General features: G+C 32.5%; 1 long non-coding RNA gene across 1 annotated transcript; it reads left to right on the forward strand.

The window, feature by feature from the left end:
• Positions 1-3,372: 3,372 nt before the first annotated feature.
• Positions 3,373-5,927, forward strand: LOC108488681 (uncharacterized). The gene is made up of 2 exons (XR_001871797.2): positions 3,373-3,957; positions 5,653-5,927. It is a non-coding gene; the product is annotated as an uncharacterized LOC108488681 (long non-coding RNA).
• Positions 5,928-6,634: the final 707 nt, after the last annotated feature.

Below are 6,634 nucleotides of genomic sequence, written 5' to 3' on the forward strand. Positions count from 1 at the left end.
ACATGTATAAATGTTGTGTTCATCCATTATTAATTTGTTTATGATGTATACTTATATGGCTAACATGTTTGGTGTACATGTTTAGGCTTTGGCCAAATTGTTTTGGATTATGCCATGCTTATTTGACCTATTTTGTGATTGAAACGGTAAGTTACATTTTATCTTATATGAACTTACTAAGTTTTTATGCTTACTCGATGTTATTTTCTTTGTTTTATAATGAATCAGAAGCTCGTTCGGGTTGGAAGCTTGTCGGAGTTATATCACACTATCCATCAGCTATTTCGGTACTTTTGGATGTTTCTAAGTTTGGTTATAATGGCATGTATAGGTATTTTGGTTGTTGAAATTGCCATTTGATTTGGCTTTTGTTATGGCATTTTGAGTGATGTTATGGATTTAGTTTTGACATGTATATATTTGGCCTTTAAGTGGCTGATGCTTTGGTTTATTATGGCTGAGTGATTGAAGATGAAATGGTATCTTAAAATGCATACATAAATGGTCTTGTAATATGTTTAAATATAGTGTTTTGACACTTTTGTTATAAATGTCATGAATGGATATAAGTGTTGGTTGTTGAATGGTACATTTGGTACCTTTTGGTATGAAATTGATAGGGAATTCAAATGGTATATTATAGTATAGACTTAGTTAAGCATTGGTAACATTTGACCAAATTGTGTTTATATTTGTATATGTTTAAATGTTTCCATTTGAGGTGCCTTTGGGCATATTGGTTGTACGTTTATATACCATGTTTGAATAGCTAGAATATGCATGATTTTGGTGCCTTGTTATATCTTGTATATATGTGCAATTTTTGTTGTAGGTACATGCTAAAATGGGTAAGAAAAATGGCTTGTAAAATGGCCTATTTTTGTCCACATGGGCGTGTGTCTCAGTCGTGTGTGACACACGGCCAAGCGACACGGCCTTGTGTTCCATAAGCTTTCAAAGGTTTGCAAGTCAGGCTGTTACACGGCCTAACACACAGCCTGGCACACAAGCGAGTAAGGTTATTTCGAGTGGTACACGACTTGGCACACGGGCATGTGGTTTGGCGTGTGACCCAAGTCAGTAAGTTACACGGGCTCAGACACGGGCTGGGACACGATCAAATGTCCCTACTTCGAATGCCCACACGGCCTAAGACATGGGCGTGTCTCTTGGCTATGTGAGTCACACGGTCGTGTGACACCTGCAGTGTTGAAAGTTTTCACTATTTTCTGAAATATTCTCTGAGTTTCTGTTTTAGTCTCGACTTGTTTCTAACATGTTTTTAAGGCATCGAGGGCTCGTATAAAAGACAATATGTATGTTTTGGATTGGTTTTACTATGATTATTGATATGATTTGAAATGTTTGAAATTTATGTTCGTTTGATTTGGAAACTCCGATAATACTCTGTAACCCTGTTTCGGTGAAGGATACCGATTAGGGGTGTTATAGATATGTTGGTTATAGTGATCAATGATGCCTCAATCGCCAAGTTTTCCTTGCGTAGTTGGTTCTGATACGACCTACAAACCAACCCTTACCGATTATCTAACCACATAACACGCGTCCGCAATCTAAAATCTCGGCAGCCTTGCGATCTAGAAAAGCGCAACTTGAATTAACAGCCTCAACCGCATGCGTCATTTAAATTAAATCACTATCTCCCTTGACTAAATCCAACTAGCTTTTTCCAATTGAACACGCCAACTTCTTCGCTAGAATTCGAACTTGACAGACGACCGTCTCATTCTCCCAACTTTATGCCAATACAACTCCCACCCAATGTGCATTTTGAGCTAAAATTGAATCAACTTTAATGGAAGATTATGACTATCCCATATACCTAAGAAATAGTAAATACCATGTTGAAAGGTTTTTTAGTGCGAGTTCCTATCTCATGATTTATTTTCGAAATGATAACTGGGCTAAAGCTAAATTAGGTTAACATGAAAATAATAATGGTTTGCTGATTTATGGAAAAGAATTTAATGCTAATGATGAATGGTGGAAAATGGGAAAGACCTTAGAAGCAATTGAACCAAAAATGTTAAGGAATAAGGAAAAGAAAAGGAAATGGCATATTGCTCACAAACTTGACACAAACGCAAGAAAGAGAAAAGAAATAAATTGTTTTTATTAAATTACAAGTGTATTTTCCAAAGCCACCATGCAATAAATTTATATACATTCCATATGCTAAAATAAGACTAGACAACAAGGTATTTGTGAATATGCTTCTATGTTGATGTGTTTAAAGTATATGTAATATATATTTGTATGATCTGATACTGATAGTTTTGATGGTATGTTCTGATTCGTTATGTCGATATATGTGTGTATAATGTACGATTATGTTAATTTGTATTTTCAAATCTGTTATATAACCATGCATGTAACTTCATGGAAAAATTAATGTGTTTCTATAAGGTTTGATAAAATTGTTCTATAAAGCATGGACTTCTATGCCCTTAGTTTTCGGTTATTGTACATCGACATGTCCTACATGCACGTCATTCTGATTCTGTATGTGCATGTCATGACACATTGCATGGGGTTTGGGATAATGTTGAAAGGAGGAAGATTCTAGCAGTTTAATGATCTACGCATTCTGGTGGTTTATCCACATTTCTGTCCAGCAGTTGGGTTGCAATAAAATGGCTTGACCATATATATCCAATCTGGTAGTTTTACCTGCAATATCTAATGGCATTGACCATAACTATTTTGTTTGTGTGATTTGGGTTGGATGAGTTCTAGGGAACTCTATTTAGGTGTGTAGCGGAGTTGGGTAGGATGTCATCTGAAAATTTTGCATTATGATTTTCTGAAAAATACCACATTAGCATAATCATGCATACTCAATTCTGTTTGATTGATCATTATGAAATTTTCTGTGATTTTCCTATCGCATATTGTATTATGTGTGATCTCAATTTGAGTTTTAGTTACACACTAGCTTTATAGCTCACCTATTTGTTTTATCTTTGACCTTTTAGGTAAATGGTGAGGTTAGGATTGGATGGCGAGCAAAAGCTCAAATTGATTATCGTTTAATTAAATAAGATAGTTTGTCTTTAATTATTTTAGACTATAAATTTGCATAGACTTCATTTTTGTTTTTTTTTTGTTTTATTTGTTTGGTTTTGAGTATTTACTCATGAAACTGTAAAGCCTCACAAGTTAATAATTTAAAACTCAATTTTCAAATTTAAAACTCTGAAAATTTTTTACTGCAAAAATTAAGTAATAACTTAAAGTATTTTCTGCAAATAAAATTCATAATTTTTAACAAATGTTTGTCTTAATACTGAAAATAATTTGCTAATGCTTGTCACACCCTAAAATTGGGGTTAGAAGAATTGAGGTTGGTTGGTTAAGGTTAGTGATTCGGATGGACCATTAAATGAGTTTCAACGTTTTAGAGTCAATGATGGAGGTTGGTTGGTTAAGGTTAGTGATTTGGATGGACCATTAAATGAGTTTCAACGTTTTAGAGTCAATGATGAGTGGTTCAGTGGTTCAGTATTTGGACAGTCCTTATTCTTAAGTTCAAATCCTTGTGTTAAGTGGGATTTGTTTTATTTTTTTGTTGGTTTCAAAAAAGGATATTATTTTAATTTATTTAGCTATGTTTTAAATTTGTTTTTTGAAAACCCTAAAATAACTCTCACATTTCCATTTTTTTTCTTCTCACGTCAGTTTCTTTTCCAATTTCAGACTTTTGCCTTTTTGGCTACTGTGTTTGCTTTTGATATCATTTTCTTTTTCGATTCATTCTTGAATTCTGTTAGTTTTCCTTTTGTTCCGCTGTGGATTATTCGGTTCTAGTAATCTTGTGTCGTTCCTCTAGTTTTAATCGGTCTTCAGAAACTTCGCTCAACAACATGTTGAATCAAGGGTAGTATCTGTTTAATTGAGGCGCATCAGTTAATCGCTAGCGCGTGAATCGTCTTTAAGGTGTGTTTCTTGAACTCTTGAAAATGGGGTGATTTTTGGGTGTTAAATTCGTATTTTGTGGTACATTTGGGTAAGATCAATCATTTCTGAGTCCTACACCTGTTGCCTTAGAATATAATTTTGTTTGGTTGCTGCTATAATTTCTTTTTCCTTCACTTGTGCGATATTTGCGCTTAGGAAAGCACGATGGTGGGTTTTGACTACTTCAAAATGTTTGCTGAAATACCCAACAGATTCTTGTTTTGCTGATATTTTCTTCATCACCTAAAGCCATTAATGACCTTCAATTTCATCATGTTTTATTTACTATTAATTTATTTATTTGTTTGTTCTTTTAACTAGTAAAAAGTTGTACATTACTTTCCATTGTTTACATCAAATTTTGTTGGGTTTTTTATTTTTATTTTTAATTTTACATCGACTCAGTTTAATCTTGGCTTGTAGCTATAGCCATTAGCCACCCATGAAGAACAATGTCTAACATTTATTGGACAACCATTTCAAGGACTCTTGGTAGTGCACGCCTCCCCCATTCCTTTGAAAAATAAATGAATTTGGAATGTTTATCAACCTTAAAGAGCTATTGCATTACCTAAATGTATTGCCTTTGACTAAGAGCTGGATCGGCGGATAGAGCAAAAATCGACCTCATATCAGTTATCTATAAACTGTACAAGATTTTTGTAATATGCTGCTTACTGAACCCAACTAACACAGCTACCATGGACCACAGCTTGCGGTTTAGTTTAAATGATATATTTTTCTTGCAACTTTAATTCTTCGATGGTAAATGGACTTGTTTTGATTTTCGAGTAACCCTACGCTCGTTTAAATCTCTGTAGGTGTGTCGGGGATGTTATTACAGTTCGAGGGAGGTTAGGAAAGATATAATTATTGTTAAACTTTAGTTGTGAATATGAGCTCATTTGACATAATTTTGTACTTTACAATAGTGTTGGATGTTGTGAACATTAGAAATCTGTGTATAATGTTACTTTCGTTGATGGTTTAACTGTGTTCTAATATGTCTGAATTCGATTCTGCTAAACTGAACTGCTAGTCAGCATGATTATTGAGTAAGGAAGTTTGAAAATAAGTTTATCTGATTCTGTAAAATTAGTTGCATGGTAATGTCTACATCTGCATTTTTTTGGGTTTTGGGATTTGTTTGAAGGAAGATTGTGTGGCAGTTAAACTGCATATTTATTTTAGCGGTATAACCCCAACATTAAGCGGCATATGACCACATTGGGGTGTGTTCGGTTGGACGGGTCCACTATAACCCGATAGTGGCGTGTAGAGGGTGGAAGTGTTTAGAAAAAACCCTACTTTTGGTGTGTGTCGGTTGGCTGGAGATTGTGTGTAGAGACTGGATAGGCTGATATTAGGATTGGTGCATTTGATTATGAGTTGCATTTGTTCCATTTTTGAATAAATACTCCACATTTGACTGTTTGACTATGAATTGATTTGGCTTTTGTATGTTTGAGAAATTCTAAGTGTATTTGATCTGCTTAACTGTGAAGTGATATAATAATGTGATATGTAAGTCTAATATGATCTCTGTTTCTGAGTTGATTTTTTTTTTTTTAGGTAATAGAAAATTTTAATTAACTGTTTGTCTCTGTTTAATTACATTTGGTTTAAATACACGCTGAGCTTTCGAAGTTCACTCCCCTAATTTTCTCTTTTCAGGTAAATCTCAAGACTAGGTGTTGGACTTGGCAAACCGGAGATCTTGAGACAACACGTTTTGGTTTGATTTAATTAAGTTTTTATAGGTTATAATAATCTGTTTAATTTGGACTATAAATAAGTTTTAGGAACTATGGTATGAATTTTGATTTCATTTAGATTCATAAGATTGCGGGAATTTGGTTTTGAACGGAAGTTATGATTTATCATGCATGGATTATAGTTAACCAGTTACTATTCTCTTTATAAAGAACACACACAGTTTAGAGAAATAACTTATGGTTTCTGTTTTAAAAATAAATGATATATTTTCTAATGTACCTGATTTTGAAATTTCAGTTAACGATTAGCAAAACTTGAATTATCTGTAAACCGAATATTAATAATTATTAAATTGGTTTTATTTTAATTTTAATAACGATTAAACCCATGATTTGCAAACATAAGTAAAGATTTTATTGGATTTTGTTAAGCTTAAAAAAAATGGATATCAAAAAGAGATTTTTGAGATTTGATCAGTATTTTGATTCGAGACACTTTGGTGAGCAATGTGACCTCCAGACAAAAAGTATTCCCTTAATTTAGAAAAAAGAAGTGTAAATTAACTATTTGGTTAAAATATTCCATCCATAAATGTTGTTAATTATATTGTATTAAAGTAGTAATATGGACAAAAGTGTCAATGTTATTCATTGTTATCTTTAATATTAGTTTGAAATTGATAAGAATTAAATTATTTCAAAGTTTTTACAAGAAATATTTCACTCTAATTTGAAATTGGTATTAATATATGGACATTTGAATAATAATTTTTTTATTAAATTTGATTATTAAAATGATTGAATTTGAAATTATATTATTTATGTAATTTTGAATCATATAGTTTAATAGTATTTCAATGGTAAAAACACAAGACTTGCAACTGTAAAATACATATTTCCATCTTATATGATACATCAGTAATTAGTGAAAAAAATTAAAT

Source organism: Gossypium arboreum, chromosome 10 (assembly GCF_025698485.1).
Source record: "Gossypium arboreum isolate Shixiya-1 chromosome 10, ASM2569848v2, whole genome shotgun sequence".
In the NCBI taxonomy this organism is placed as follows: domain Eukaryota; kingdom Viridiplantae; phylum Streptophyta; class Magnoliopsida; order Malvales; family Malvaceae; genus Gossypium; species Gossypium arboreum.